Here is a 17,074-nt window from a genome sequence, read left to right on the forward strand (position 1 = left end):
GAACTATACTGTACTTAGTATAATGAATGGAACAAAATGAATCAATATGAATATGGAAACAGATTATTTCCTTCAACTCTTACATACAAGAATTAATCCTATATTATTCAATGAAGAATTAATTTTTCGTAAAATGAAGCCTGCCCTCAAAGAATGTTGTACATCACATTTGACAACTTCACAGGAATAAAAAAAAAAAAAAAAACAGTTTGTTCTTTATGAATTGATGGTTTCGTTTTAAATCGTTTTTTAAATAAAACTTACCATTTCACCTCCATATTTAAAAGAATATTTTACTGTTAAATGGTACCATGCAGGGATTACAATGAGAAAACGCATACCTCCGTGGAAGAAAGTTGTATATCACTACAGATTTAGAACGTTGTATATGATACCAAAAGTTCTGCTGCACTTTTATTTTTAGTATATAAATGAAATACATACATTGTTTCATTAGAAATATACTATATAAAGGAAGGATCATGGGTACTTTTGTAGCAAAGTAGGCCCTAAACACAATACAGAATACTTAATTTATTATAATGATACGTACTTATCTGACAAATTCTGAAGAAATAAAAACAAAATATGTCCTATGTAAGTAAAACAAAGTTGCTTTTATGTTTGATACCACAGTATCATTCTGTGTTTTAAATATATTACAAAATAAACTTCAAATATATGAGTACATTCTGAAAAATCTCACTCTCCATATCATATAGATATGTCCATATAAAATTGCTTGTGTTGTGGCTGCAGATATTGACACATGTCAAGCAAATCTCTTTTTCTCAGCTGTGAGTGGAATCAAAGCAGGATACAACTGAGGTAACTGAATTTCTGGTATAGGCAACTTAATTCTTGGCTGATTACCTTTCCTTCCCTTCATTACAGAGTATCTTATTCATGGCTGTAATACATTATGACTTTTTCTGACAATGATTGCCTGGGGATCATCTGCCACAAATTTTATCCACAGAACTTGTATGATTTTCAGTGCAGGATCATGATTCAAGCTTTCATCTATCACAGAAGTGTCTACAAAATCTTCCTGATTCATTTCTTGTACAATGAATGGTCTCTTGATACATGCCTCAGCTACCATGTGCTTCCATTGAAATGGGACCATTACATTCGCAACTAGTTTCTGCTTTTCGATGAGTGCAAAGTCCCTGTCACAGGGCAAGTAACTATGCCTGAGACAAGGAACTTTTGATTAATTTCAGTAAAATAACCTCTCTGAAGCAAATAAATGTACAGGGCAATTACTTTCCAGTTATTGTTTTGGCTACACAGCGGTCACACCAGACAATCAGTTTACGATCCTGGCCAGGATGTAGGGGCTGAAATAAACCAGTAATATATTTCAGTACCGTAGGCAGGACACTATTTCTCCAGCACTCTCTGCTATGCACTCATGCGACAGATGCATTGTGGCCATATCGGTTCCCAGATTATGCATTCCAAAGTTGTATGTGGACAGTTGTCGTTTGTAATAAACACTTGAGTGTGTAAATGTAGGACATGACAGTATTTGCTGCACATCCCTCCACGAAACAATGATCTTGTCGTTTACCTTGGCTATATCACCATCTGCTTTTAAAGATTCGTATACACTGTCGGCTTTGGCGTGATGCAAGTCACTTTGTGCCTGAATTTTAGATCTTGCCTCGTCAGTTTCAGCAGCTACTAGCTGATTGTATAACTGATCGCAATATTTACACGTATCTGAACGAGCACGACCAAATTTCAAATTGAAATCAGAAGTAAAAATATCCTGATAAAGACGCCAAGTTACAGAGATCAGAGGATACTTTTCTTGAAATAACCTAAACATTTTGTGGAGGTTCAAATCTGGACTCAAAAATTCATTTTCGGTCTTCTGACGATAATAGTGGCTTGGCTGTTTAGGAAAACTGTTAATATGCTCTCGAATTTTAACTTTAACATCAGGACTTATAGCATTCGGTCTATTAGCATGTTTGCCACGCATATGAGTAGGGATATTTACTCCACATTTAATTTTATTCTGAACCATTTGCAAACGTCGAGGAGTTACCGCTAACATATCACACACACTTTTCATGCACACTTCTGCTGTTCGATCAGAATTTGTTAGATAATATCTGAAAGTGAATTTCCTTCTCGAAGTTGCGTCTGCATTTTTACCACGTCTATGGACTGGGTCCACAATTTGCATTAACTTACTGATTAATGACGATTGTCCATTGTAATCTCGAGAATAAAATTCATCGAACATAACCAACTTTTCTTCCACAGTAATATTTGCACAGCCCTTCTTAAAACAACCTTTAGAAATGCAAACCCGGCCCTAAAAGGAAAAATAAAACATTACAATAATACGTTAGTCTGCTACGTTTAGTGATGTAAATGTAGTACATTGCTATGGGAATACTAAATTACTGTATTACTTAAACAACTTCCTACGTGATATACAACGTTCTGCCTTACCTGAGTTGAATGCTGTTTTTCTTTCACTACATGGCCTGATGTTGACGTATAGCTTTTGCCAATATTCTTCAATCGTTTTCGTACACTATTCTTCCAATCCAGTTGATTAATCTTTCTCTTCCTGCTCTTATTCAACGTTAACATTGAGCTTGATGACACACTCAGATTACCAACATCCGCCATCTTTGTTGATATACAACTGTCTTTTCGGAGGGGCAACTTTCAACTAAAAATATCTCCCTCATTTACGTGAAAAATGTTATACAGTCTGGTGCTAATATATAGCTTGAATAACCAACAAACTTCTCAGATGAATATCTCAGAATGTTCAAAAACTGATATATAACGTTCTTTGAGGGCAGGCTCCAAACAATAAAATTTATAAATTACTTGTAGTAAACTTTTTATGACAGAACTATTATTCTGTCAAATGTCTTATATTTGAAATAATATCGTATGATGATTTTGTAAAAGGGTTTATCCTTTAGATAAATAAGCCATCATATCTCACAAGTCCCTCTCTTTCCGTCTGCAAGGTAATGGTACCTGACAGTTGCACTTAAGCTTGCAATTTTCGTTTTCTGCAAAATTCGGTCATGGCTTAAGAAAGATCTGAAACAAGGTATTTTTGGCCATCTTCATCAATAAATCTCTTAGCTATGAGGTAAATCCATAAGAACAATAGCAACCTATTCCAAACAGTCGACCTGGTTGGCAAGTTGGTATAGCGCTGGCCTTTTATGCCCAAGGTTGCGGGTTCGATCCCGGGCCAGGTCGATGGCATTTAAGTGTGCTTAAATGCGACAGGCTCATGTCAGTAGATTTACTGGCATGTAAAAGAACTCCTGCGGGACAAAATTCCGGGACATCCGGCGACGCTGATATAACCTCTGCAGTTGCAAGTGTCGTTAAATAAAACATAACATTAACATTATTTCGTACATCTTGGTTACACACCTACAACTTTATTAACGGTTTGTCAAATCTGTTAAATGTACAATTTCCTGTATTAAAGGAAACTATTATGATATAGTATCTTATTCACTCGAGATTGTTAATTCACATTTGAACGGAATGAATAATTTGTTTGTATTCTTTAACTGACAGACGAATTTTTTTTTCCGAGGAGACTGCATAGAACCTTACCTATCTTCCTTCTTTTCTTTCATTGCATTACAAGCATTATCACTCATGTTGTAACATTATGATGATACAAAGAAACTATAATGTTTACAAAATCATGAGACATTCAATGAAACATTGCTTGGTAATGGCACATGATCCATTATATCTGGAAACAAATCTGGAGGTTACCTTTGTTATTTAGTGTATGTTTTTAACAAACTTGACATTCGGACCTTATGCACCCGAGTATTTTAGAAATGCGCCAGATAAGTCAATTCTAGTGGCATTTCTTTTAAATATTAGGTAGGGTTTGAGAACTGCACACCTTTATGACTTTTATGCATCACCTTGTTGAAACTGCATTTGTGTACCTCGTTTTAACCGTGACAACCCTTTTATAGTTCTTTTAAGCATTCTGATTATTGTATTGTGTTTCTGTTTTATGAAGGATTTTATATAAGGGCGCAAATAACCATAGTAGCTGACGCGCCCTTTTTAAACCCCACTAACTAACTGATCAGTTCCAAATGTTCATGTAGCCGAGTTATTAGATACGTACCTTGGTTAATTTTCACAGAATCTTTAAATTGTTGAGATTATTAATTTTCATATAACCTTATTTTTAACAGTTTTCGTATTATCAAATAAATTAGGGTTTGAAATAACAAAATATTGTACACTTTTATTGTAAACCTTTTCAGGATAATAGACGTCAATTTCCTTTCCAAATCATTTTATTTATAACATATAAAATTTTAATGGTACAAATATCTTCATACAATCTATCAACTTCAGTGTTGAGATGAAGATCATTCACAAATATTTCAAACAGCTCTCCAAGTGGCGGAGTTTAAAAACACAAAACAGACCTTTTTTAAATTGACAATTCAAGATCATATCATTTACAAGATATTGCAGAGCTTTGTCAAGGAAAAGCGATACACTAGACTGAAACTTGTGTTTATCTCATTCACCCATGTGCTTAAATATTTTATTGGCTTCACTGCCATAAAATTTATCAACTTGCTTATTCTGAAGCTCAAATTTCAATTTTTACATTAGAGCATGTAAGTCAGCCGATGTAAATGTCTGGTGTTCGAGCTGTTAAATGATTCTATGAAACAGTACATTCTGAAGGAACCAGAAAATGTACAACTGAACTGAAAAAATCACCATCTTCACTAAAATCAGACGACAACATACTGCTGCACTCTTCTTCCCCTTGAGATAAGAAGTACGACTTCACAGTCTTCCAGTTGAAGAAGAGGCATCCATCAACCACAGGGTACAATGAAAGATATCGCGTTGGTACCTGCCTCAGAAGTGTTTTATACTTCATGTCAACAAAGTCAAAAAGATGTTTTAATCAGTTTGTTTCTGCAGAAGATGAAAATTCATTACCTACCTTTATTACAAATGCCTTCGTATGAACAAATGTGAAAACTGTTACAGCAGATATCAAACAATTATTATTTAAAATACGGCACTTGGAAATTGTCATTAGTATGTTCTGGTTCACTGCCAACAACTTCTGATACACAGAAACATTTTTTTCCATAATTAAATGCAGCATTAACAGCTGCATATGCTGCGACTTGAGATAATTCCGAACCCTTTCTGCTTTCTGTTTGAAATTGTCGAGATGTATTCGGTGATTACTTCAGTGGACTCATTTTCGTCTTGATAGAAGAATAAAACGCCGATTCTAACCCCAGTTTCGGGGTTACAGTATTGAATAGATACTGGTACACGGAAACTTTTTTATTTCCTAAATTTGAACCATATAAACTAATAAACTACTAAAAGAAACAATAATTGTTTTTTGTATGTTGAATGAGTCATTCCTGAGTATGTGCCCCAAAACACTCCCAACAACACTGGCATATTTAGTGCGCACACTCGATATTTCGCAACCAGTTTCGGATAGAGGTGTGAGTTCTGGAAGCAGTTTATTTGCACAATCTTGAGTATTGTAACTTATACTGTGGACAACAACATGGTAAGCCGATACAACTTATGCTACACAAGATTTTTTCGACTCTTTCTTTATACAAAATTTTGGATATCATATGAACCCGTATAACATTTGTCAAACCTCCTGGAGCCCTACTATTCTTTCTTCAAAGACAGCTTACACTGCGCGTTGTCCTTCATATCTTACATTAATCTTTGTATATGTTACATAACCTAAATTCGGCAATAGAGTTATCACTCGTCTGCAGCCATTGTCTCCATTCTGTTAACAACTCATCCTGAAAAACACAATATCTTCCTAACTTCTTCTTGTTACGAGTTCGTGTGTGGTCAAAAAACGAAGCTAATGCCGGTCTAGCTGGCTTTGACATTGATATACGTGATTAGCTAGTAGTATCCAAAGAAGAGTCGCTGTTTTCCCGATCAATAAGTTGGATGACGTAATAGACTTATATGACGTCACGTATGTCCAAAGATTACATTGCAAGTACAAGAACTGTTTTAAAGAAAATGTGGCAATTTAACTTGCCTCAATGAGATTAAAAGAATACTAAAGAGAGTAGGCTAGTGTAGTGAATCGATTTAATACAATGTATAGTGACATAATTAATAATGAATAAATGTAGTAATCCTATCATATTGGTTCCTTGTACAATATTAAGTTAATTAATTAGTGATCAATTTGGCATATTAACTCTAATAAGGTTCATCCCTCTTAGCCCCAAATATTTTCCTAAGAACCTTATTCTCAAAAACCCTCAATCTCTGTTCCTCTCTCAAAGTGAGAATCCAAGTTTCACAGCTATACAGAACAACCGGTAATATAACTGTTTTATAAATTCTAACTTTCAGATTTTTTGACAGCAGACTAGATGACAGAAGCTTCTCAACCGAATAATAACAGGCATTTCCCATATTTATTCTGCGTTTAATTTCCTCTCGAGTGTCATTTACATTTGTTACTGTTGCTCCAAGATATTTGAATTTTTCCACCTCTTCGAAGGATAAATCCCCAACTTTTATAGTTCCATTTCGTACAATATTCTGATCACGAGACATAATCATATACTTAGTCTTTTCGGGATTTACTTCCAACCCTATCTCTTTACTTGCCTCAAGTAGAATTTCCGCGTTTTCCCTAATCGTTTGTGGATTTTCTCCTAACATATTCACGTCATCTGCATAGACAAGAAGCTGATGTAACACAACGCAGAGCTGCACGCATTGTATCCTTCACCTGATATAATTAGGAACATTAAATCCAGACGTTTGGGATGGGCAGGGCATGTAGCACGTATGGGCGAATCCAGAAATGCATATAGAGTGTTAGTTGGGAGGCCTGAGGGGAAAATACCTTTGGGAAGGCCGAGACGTAGATGGGAAGATAATATTAAAATGGATTTGAGGGAGGTGGGGTATAATGGTAGGGACTGGATTAATCTTGCTCAGGATAGGGACCAATGGCGGGCTTATATGAGGGCGGCAATGAACCTCCGGGTTCCTTAAAAGCCAGTAAGTCAGTAAGTAAGTAACTCTAATAAGGTTAATGAATAATAAATTCATATGTTTAATACGATACCTTTGGAAGTACTTGATGTTAATTGTGGGTAAATATAATTTTTAAGGATTTGTTCATCAACGAATTCGTAGCGTAATGGCTATGATAGTGGTTCACTGAACGAAAGGTGTTAGGATCGAATCATGGCGTATTCAAAGTACCGGTAAATCAGATATTCCTATTTAACATACAGTAGTCAGAAGAATAAAGCAAGTAGAGGGAAAAGAGAGAAGTAGAGCAAAATATGTGAGGAACAAAGGGCAGTGAAATTGTGTAGGATGGGAGAAAGGAAATATGCGTTACCCAGATGAAATTCAAATTCTGAAGTACTGGCATGGCACATGACGTCATATATTGCTATGGAAACCAGTGACTAATTCTTGGATTTAAAGCTATGGTTCCGCTATTGCGATGATCGCCGAGCGATCGGCAGCTTAGGTGTTTCCTTTACGGTGAATATCGCCGTCTTTGCTGTAGAGATAATCAATTAAACGGCAATCAGTCGATAAAGGACATCGCAGATTAATATCGATTGTCTCCAGCTGTTTAACAATGAACTTCAGAATTTACAAGTTGCAAAAATAGCTTAATGAAAAAATAATGTCTGTATTACTTCTTGAGGAAGAAGACCGAATTAAATATTTGTACACCAATAGACAGAGACACCAGACCATTGGACGGTAAACACTGTCGTATTGTGTGTCCTGAGAACAGTGGCTCTTTGTATTTCAGTTATAAAAGCTTTCACTCACTAGTACTGCTTGTATTGGTTGATGCTAAATATAGGTTTATTGCTATTGTTGTAGGCCCGTAGGGAAAGAGGGCGACAGCGGCATCTACCAGAAATACAATATTAAACAAATGATCATATCATTGATGCTAGATGATTCGCGATTACCTGGAACAGATACAATTTTGCCTCAATTATGGGTGATGAAACATTCCATTTATCACGAAATCTAATGAAGCGAATTCAACTATGTAGAGCACGAAAAACTGTAGAAAATACATATGGAACCATGAGCCAGACTTTCAAAGTTTTATTTACTCCAATAAACATAGAAACTGCAGACCTGGTAATTATTACTTGCTGCTGTCTGCGTAATATGATAAGATCAAGTTCAAATATTGGCATTAGGTGAGAGAATATTGCTATGCAATCTGAAAATTTGATAACACTAACCAAGTTTGGAGGTAATAATTCTGCAGAATCATTTAGCATTAGGGACAAATTTAGGGCTTACTTTTCTAGTAGAGAAGGAAGAGCTAAATGGCTAAATGGTATCAGTAAAATACATTATGTAGGCCTACTTATGCCATTTCTGACACATTATATTTAAATTACTAGTAATTGAAGCGTCGGCTGGAACAACGTTGTAAGTTACAAAATTTTCATTCGGCGTGTTTCCGTGTAATAATGTTGTATGTCATGTTACTTTGCTATACTCCTTGGCTTGCAACTGTCCATCAATGCAGTACGTGAAATTTGTCCACTCAAAAGTTAGCTACCCTCATAAGAACAACGTTGTACGCGTACATATTTTTGCAGCTCCTATAAATTTTACCAAATGTAACTTATAATGTTGTTCCAGCCCACGCTTCAATTTTTCAGGAAAACTACATCAAAGAAGGCATACTTTTCTCTTTCTTAACAGGCTTCTTTGAGATTTATATACTGATAAACACGTGGTATTATTTTGCAACCACAATACATTCAATATAACAATCGTTTGATACATACCTGTAAATTAGACTAATGGACTGCTGTAGCCTCCCTCCTCCTGCTTGTTACAAGTGTACGTCGTAATACTCGAGAGTCCAGGAGCAATACTAAGGAAACGGACCACTTCCCTAGTAGTCTACAGTAATTCGTCCTGGGTCTCTCGCATGTTATGTTGGTATTTATTAACAAGTGGGGTGGGGCTATAACAGTGCGTTAGAATATATAGGTAGATATTAAACGATATGTATATACGGTATTAAAAACATTTCTGTCTGCAAACTAAAACCACGTGCTTATCAATATATGTAGCTACATCTCACAGAATTTACTGAAGGGAAAGAATGCTGTGCCCTCTTTGTTCTAGCTTTTCTGGAAAAATAACTTTATTTTCCGAACGAGCGTTTCATGCTGACGAAATAAATTACATCGTTCATTATAAATTTGAGTGGTTTCAATATTCAAGCTATTTTACTTAAATCTAGTGATAAGACACACTTCATTTGAATTTTAAAATAATCTCAAGTAGAGATGGGCCAAATATTCTGGAACTGCTACTTTGAAACTATTACACAAATGAAACTGTTTCGTGTACCATCCTGTTCCAACTGTTTCAAACAGATGAAAGTTGCTTTCTATACTCTTTGGTTTCACGAAACATCTTGTTCTTTGTAACAGTTCATAAAACAGTTTCATGCAACATAATATAAAGCGTTACATGCTACAAACTTTCGACCTCTGCTTGAAAACGATACATCGATCTCGTAGGCCGCGAAATTTAATTTATCTACGCGAAATTCAGTTTTACTAATCTTTTTCATTCCCTCCCCATTAACAATATTAATTAATACCGCGAAAATAAATTATTGGGTACAGATAAAGAAATTCGCGGGGAATCATGCAATACCCTACAAGACAAAGGTATTGCAGATCATTTTGTACGTTACAGTAGTGATAAAAAGCTTGCAATGTGTGTTTGAGTTATTTGAATATACAGTACAATATTTTTATTTGCAGTTATATTACCAGCTACAGTATTATAATATTTATAATTAATCCTATCATTTTATTTAATTTAAATAAGGGAATGAGTTCACGCGCAAAAAAGAAGTAAAACTAGTCCACTTTGGTCATTTTTCACTTCAGTGAATGATACGGAAAAAATTGCGCAATGTGATATTTGCAGTAAGAAGATGTGTTATAGTTCTTCTATCACGAATTTGAAAAAAAAAAAAAAATCGAAAGAAAGCATCCTATCATTAATCTACAGATATCTAAAGTAAGTCCTCATAGTTCAACTGAAATAACAACAGAGGATCCAGATGAGCAGCAGCAACATTCACTTACATCGCAGCACCGTCCTCCACATCAGTATCAGCTCAAGGTGAGTCAGCAGCATCTTCTAGTCACACTGCAACACCAGCCTCAGCATCCATTCCACCACCACCAAGACATTCAAGTATTTCTTCATTTGTCGCTAGGAAAATCAGTGAAACGCAAAAGAAGAAACTGAACACTATTCTGCTAAAGCTGTTCTTTCTTGACTTTCAACCCTTTTCAATTGTTGAAGATCGTGGATTTGTAGAGTTAGAGCACTAAATCCATCTTACCAGCTGCCCACCAGAAAAGCCACTACTACTACTCTCTTACCAGCAGCATATGAACAATGTAAAAATGTTGTCTTGGAAAAAGTAAGTTCAGCACGAAACGTTTCCCTTACAACTGACTGCTGGACATCCAAAAACAATGACAGTTACATAGCTTTAACTGCACATTATATAAATGAAAAGTTACAGCTAGACTCTGTACTTCTTCATTGTAACCAAATAAATGGACCTCATACGAGCTCTAATCTTGCTGCTACAATAAAGAAAATCACAGACAGATTTAATTTGTCAGACAAAGTTTCAATTGTAGTTGCAGACAACGCAGCAAATATGAAAAATGCAATAATGAATGAACTTAAATGGAAACACTTTGGGTGCTATGCCCATACATTAAATTTGATCGTGCAAGAAGCACTGCAGGAAATAAAACAAGTGCAAGAAAAAATTAAAACTATTGTTGCTCATTTTAAGAGAAGTAATAGTGCCACTGAGAAATTGTTCACATATCAAAGGAACTCAGGAGTAAGAATTGCTAAGAAACTATTACAAGATGTTGTAAGAAGGTGGAACTCTACCTTCTACATGCTGCAGCGCCTCGTGGAATTGGAGGAGCCAGTAAAGGTAACGATCGCATTAATAAATAAGGACTTGCCTGTTCTTACAGAAAAAGAATGGGACCTATACAAAATTCTCAAGCCATGGTTACTAGGAAACTAAGTGGGGAAAATTATGCAACAGGAAGTCAAGTCATAGTCCTTACACGAGGACTTGCAGCAGTGTACAAAAAGTTGCAAAATGAAAAATCCAATCCTATTGTGGAAACTGTTCTGCAATCTTTACTGAAAGGAATTTCCGAAAGATATCAATCCATAGAATTTAGCAGAACACTTGCCATGTGTACATTTCTTGATCCGAGATTTAAAATAATTGGTTTCTCAGATCAAATTGCTGCTGACTCAATTAAAAAACATATAATTGAACTAGTCACAAAAAAGTCGAACCAGAAAAGACACAGCAGACCAGAAGTCACTTAACAAACCTTCTCTGCAGTGGATGAAAGTGGATTTTCAGTATGGGAAGACTTCGACGAAGAAGTTGCAACAGTCCAGCCGCAAGATAAACGAAACAGATATAGGTATCTATTTATATTATTCACATACGTTCACCAGTTTTTCTGAGTGTCTGATGAGCAAGTTATTCTTGTGATGCAAAAAACTTGTGATAATAAGCATGACTTTCTGTTCTGTAGACTGTAAACTGTAACATTTTTACACATATGATAATCAAAGTTATATTGCCCTAATTCTAGGACTGCAATGTCAGGAGCCATAGCAGAGGTACAACGGTCCATAGAAGATCCCTTCTACCAAGAAATTATGATCCTTTCTTGTGGTGGAGAAAACACTGCCATACCTACCCCACTCTGGCAAAGTTAGTAAGAGAAAGATTCCAGGTGGTGGCAACTTCAGTGCCATGTGAACGCATCTTTTCAAAAGCTGGTTCACTTGTTACTGAAAAGCGTACTCGACTCAGTTTACATGTGGGGAAACTATTGTTCCTTAATGCAAATTACATCCAGAATAAGTAGATCTAGGCCTAATAGGTAGAGAATAAAATCATTGTGGAATTGAAATATACATGCAATGACATGAAGATGTAATACTATATTAGTTAAAAAGTGTCATATAGTTCCTCAGATATATATAATCATAATAAATAAGATAACCATTGTGATTGCTAATGTTGTTATAACACATCCAGTAGCCTATTCCATATTACGATATTATATAGTCCTAATCATATATTTAGACGTACACTAAATATTGTTTTTACTATTGTAAGTTAAATAATGCGGGGAAACTTCAGTATATGGTTCCCTCACTGACAATTACCTTAAAATGAAGTACTGTACTAAAAATTGCATTTGTCTGTGTTTGTCGAATGTGCCTTGACATGCTTACACAAAAGGCACTTTTCTGTGCCAATTTATTTTGTGTACACAAGGTTGAAATTTTTTGTGGGAAGAGAAGGAAGAAGGCAATCGTATTCTGAAGTTTATCCAAGGTTTGTTTAGCAGACAATTACATACCACTATATTCTGGACTTGTTTGTTTTTTAAAGTGCTATTTATATTGTAAGCATTATAATAATATGTACCGGTACGCCTAATTTTGCAACACTGTGATAATATGTAATTATACAGGTATTATTCGTTGTTTGTGGGTTATTGGTCTTTGTGTTAAAATTATTAATATTTACAGAACTATTGTACTTAGGAAGTTGAAACTTGGTATGTTCATTACTAATAACATACTTAGTATCCATGATCAATTTCAAACAAATCGGATAAATGTTGTGGATTTTGAAATATTCACCTCTGCCTCCTCTTAAACCTAAGTATTTCAACAATGTGATACGTAATTACACTGAAAAGTTCACACATTGCAAGTTTCGGAAGGAAGCCGATAACAACAGAGGAGTATTATTATTATTATCATTTTCTTAATTAATAACTGTGTATATCTTCAATAAATGATTTCTTAGCATCGCCACAGATACACTTGATTGTACTTGTCACTATCTCTTGTCATTAGACAGTTCTTGAAATTTATATTTTCCCCGCCATTCATAAAATATTTTTGATATGATACCTCTTGCACAGAAGGGGAGATCTATAACTGAAACTAGATTAATATATTTGAGTATTATTTGTATTTATCCTGGTAATAATGAACGGTTTGACTCGTAGACATTTTCTTTTTGCAGCATTAACTTCCCATGATTGTACGAGAAGATTCGAAGAGAACGGCAGTTACGTAGACTTTCGGCTCCCCCCTACTACCATTAATGCACAACACAATGTCAATACGGCGGTTACTGTCGTCTGCGATGCAACGAACTTTTCTGTTGATTTTCGAGTTCGTCATTTTTTCCGGTTATTATATGCTTATTTAAGTTGTGTTAAATCTCGCTAGTGGTTTTATATTTTATTTTATCCGTCTTAGTATTTATTTTATTATCGTTAATATTTTTGTTTTATCACAATTATTATTATTATTATTATTATTATTATTATTATTATTATTATTATTATTATTATTATTATTAATGAATTATTTTGTATTACAATCTTTGTATAATTCTGTCACGATTATTCTATTATTATTATTATTATTATTATTATTATTATTATTATTATTATTATTATTATTATTATTATTTCTATCATCAGCATTATTATTTGATCCCTGTAAATGTATGTAGTCTACTGGACTGTAACCGAGCACGAGCATATGCTCATTTCGGGTATCTATTCATATGTATTCATTTCAAATGTAAATTTTAAATAAATTTGAATTTGAATTTGAATTTGAAAGAAAAAATACGAGGAATCGATAACTACTATAATACGTAATTTCAACTTTCAAGCACGTATTTTTGTGCAACATAATCTAGAAGCCTTGGAATGGGTGTCGTGAAAATGTAGGCTACCAAGGGTTCTCCTCAACTCTCAGTGGATTAGTTTCGAAGACTCCGGAAATGTTCTGATATCTTTCAAAATTTGTCTGGAGAGAATTTATCAAAATAAATCAAGAAATAGCGACGAATTATCCATATTTTGAGTGTCCCTTCTTCATAATGAAGCCTCCAATACTGTTGGCGCTTCAACCACCCATTAAGGCTACTCTAAAATGGGCACTATGACCCCATTGTTTTCTTAAACCGTCAATATCTGGGATCGAGGCGTCGCAGTAAGGCGTTCTTGACGCCTCTGGACGTACTAGAGAAAAATGAATTCACAAGTCCGATCCAGGACTAAAGTTCATTTGTCAATAAATCAGGCATTTAGGTAATAGTTTTTCTGTCTAAGGGCAGTTCCTTGACTGCAAACCCAGCATTCTCCAATCTTTCCTATTTTCTGCCTTCCTCTTAGTCTCCGCATATGATCCGTATATCTTAATGTCGTCTATCATCTGATATCTTCTTCTAACCCGAACTTTTCTGCTACTCACTATTTCTTCCGATGCATTCTTCAGTAGGCAGTTTCTTTTCAGCCAGTGACCTAGTTTTTCTAAAATGTTATCTAAATTTTGCAGTTATATTTCTATTTCTATTCTTTTATTTGTTACAAGATGTCTTCCATCATTTTATCATATAAGCTACTAAGTCTTGTGTTTACCATAAAGTGCCATCCTTGCTTAGGATGTTTCCATATTAAATCACTGGACACACATACAAGCACTGTTATATTTTAGTTACAAATTCAGTCATGTCTATGAAATAGACCTTGGACCTATGGGCAGGGTAGATGTAATTTGTTTGTGGGGATAATTTTGTCATGTAGGCCTACAGTTTTCATAACAAATTTCAATTATGGAAAAAAAATTAAATACATAGCTAGGCCTATTAGACTTTGGATGTAGACTATTTTGAAACATTATTTTAAATGTTAGCCCCTAATTTTTACAAAGTTATTTGTGTGATCCGTAATCGATTACAAAATGCCCAACTCTGATAAAAGTAAGTTAACGATAGTCTATGTTTTATATAGGCCTAAAGTTCTTTGGTCGCTACCGTTATGTTCTATTTGTCATTTTCTTTTGAAGAAATGTAGGATCTTGGAAAATGTGACGCACCTCTTATACCAAATAACTTAATATTAACAATACTTCGATTGATAAACAATAAACCAAAACCGTGTACTATGAAACAGATTAGAGCCTAATAAAATTAACGCTAAACAAATAGATCAATGAACACGTAAAACACGAAACAACACGTCCAGTGCTGACTAGAAACTGATTCTAAATTCGTTGTTGTACTGTTTTGAAAAATATACAAAAAGAGCATTCGTGTAGTGTGAGTGTTACAATTGTTCCTATATATATATATATATATATATATATATATATATATATATATATATATATATATAATTTCAAGGAAAAGATTGTTCCGGGGCCGTGTATCGATCTCGGGACCTTTGGCTAAGCGCGCCAACGCTCTGACTCAGGTACCCAAGAACATCACCCGACATCGTCTCAATTTATCTCTTCATATCCACACACCTCGAGTGGGCTGACAAGACGTCAGAAAGCCACATCGAGTGCACACAAAATGTGTGACTTGAAATTGTGGTTTTCTGTTAACGTACCTACAGTAACGTAGGGTAGCTCAGTCAGTAGAACGTTGATGCACTCAGCCAAAGGTCCCGGGATCGATACCTGGCCCCGGAACAATTGTTTCCTTGAAACTATTCAAGTCTACTTCACTGGGCGCTTTACCTGAAAGCTAGATTTGCACTATAAATATTTTGTTCAATCATCCACTCATTCTTCCATTACATTAATGCAATACTTAACTTTTCCATTCATTCGTAGATTTATCCCAACATTCATTCAACTGTTCACTTATTTTCTCCTTCGTTCGTTATTCCATACAATCACTGCTTTTGGTTTCTTCATTCTTTCAGTCCCTCTCTCGTTCGCTCCTTCATACAACTTATTCATTCATTTGTCATTGATTCACTCATTCATTCGTTCTGATTGTTTCTATGACCACTGAAGAAAGCTGTTCCTCTCATGCTCCTGAAAATTTACGTTTTTTGTAGCCCTGTTTGTTTTCTGTTTTGAAAAAGTAATCGAAGCACAATATCCTATCTATACCCACTTACAGTATTATAAGTGTAAGCCTACGTGCGCTGCTGGCAACTGTCTGATTTTTTGTAATGAAGTGAAGGGGTAAGAAGAGGGTGAGTATGATGCCATGGTTAGGATTGAGTAGTACATTGCATTGCCATACGGCCAACGGCACTCAAACAGCGGAGGGAAATAACTGCTTCATTTTGTCAGTCGTGGTGTGCAGAGGGAAACATGCAGCATGTGTTTATTTTTAAATGAATTACTGAGCCCTTACTTAGGAGAAGAAATTCCGTCTATTAATAACCCCCTCGCTTTCCTTTGAAAGTGAGGATCAGCCAGTACAGTAATGACACACATCTCTGCTGGCTATATTGTCTGGTCACTATAGGATGCCACTTTCAGGCAATGCAGTCTATATTATATTCCCATGCTCGTTATGGACAACAGCGAAGCAGTGAGTGGTAAGAAAGCGGATCAACTTGGTAGTCATAACGCATTATACACACAAACAGTCTGCAATGTTTCCAATTGTTATTTATTCTTTGGAATATCAGGCCTAGCTTACAAGATATCACAGCTTACAGCTATAGGCCTATAGACATGGAGACAAACAGCTGGATGGACGAGAAATACAGACAGACAGATAGGTAATTAAGAAAAACAACGTTTATCACACGGTGAGTGGATTGTTGTTCGACCTCTCTGGACACGATAACAAGCTCTTGACTTGTGGTACCAGTCACGTGATTTATCTCTACTGATATCTTATTAAAATTTACTTTAAAATGAAAGTCATTGCGTTATCTTATCGTTACACGGTAACATTTTTAATACCAATCCTTTCTTCTATTCGCTGTCTTCAAGCACCACTCCTGTGACCCACTCTTTCTTGCTTGTATAAGCTATCTCACAGCTCTATCTGGCTATTTGTTAATCGGTAGATAAGGCACTATATAACTCCTCAGAAACAGGGCTG

The 17,074-nt window shown here is 35.3% G+C and overlaps 2 protein-coding genes across 2 annotated transcripts in view; one reads left to right on the forward strand and one right to left on the reverse strand.

Annotated features, from left to right (window-relative positions):
- Positions 1–17,074, reverse strand: part of LOC138691333 (piggyBac transposable element-derived protein 4-like) — a 60,505-nt gene that overhangs the window by 41,354 nt on the left and 2,077 nt on the right. The window lies entirely within an intron of this gene.
- LOC138691332 (zinc finger protein ZFP2-like) overlaps positions 1–17,074 on the forward strand; it is a 229,103-nt gene that overhangs the window by 29,085 nt on the left and 182,944 nt on the right. The window lies entirely within an intron of this gene.

Source organism: Periplaneta americana, chromosome 16, assembly GCF_040183065.1.
Source record: "Periplaneta americana isolate PAMFEO1 chromosome 16, P.americana_PAMFEO1_priV1, whole genome shotgun sequence".
Lineage (NCBI taxonomy): Eukaryota > Metazoa > Arthropoda > Insecta > Blattodea > Blattidae > Periplaneta > Periplaneta americana.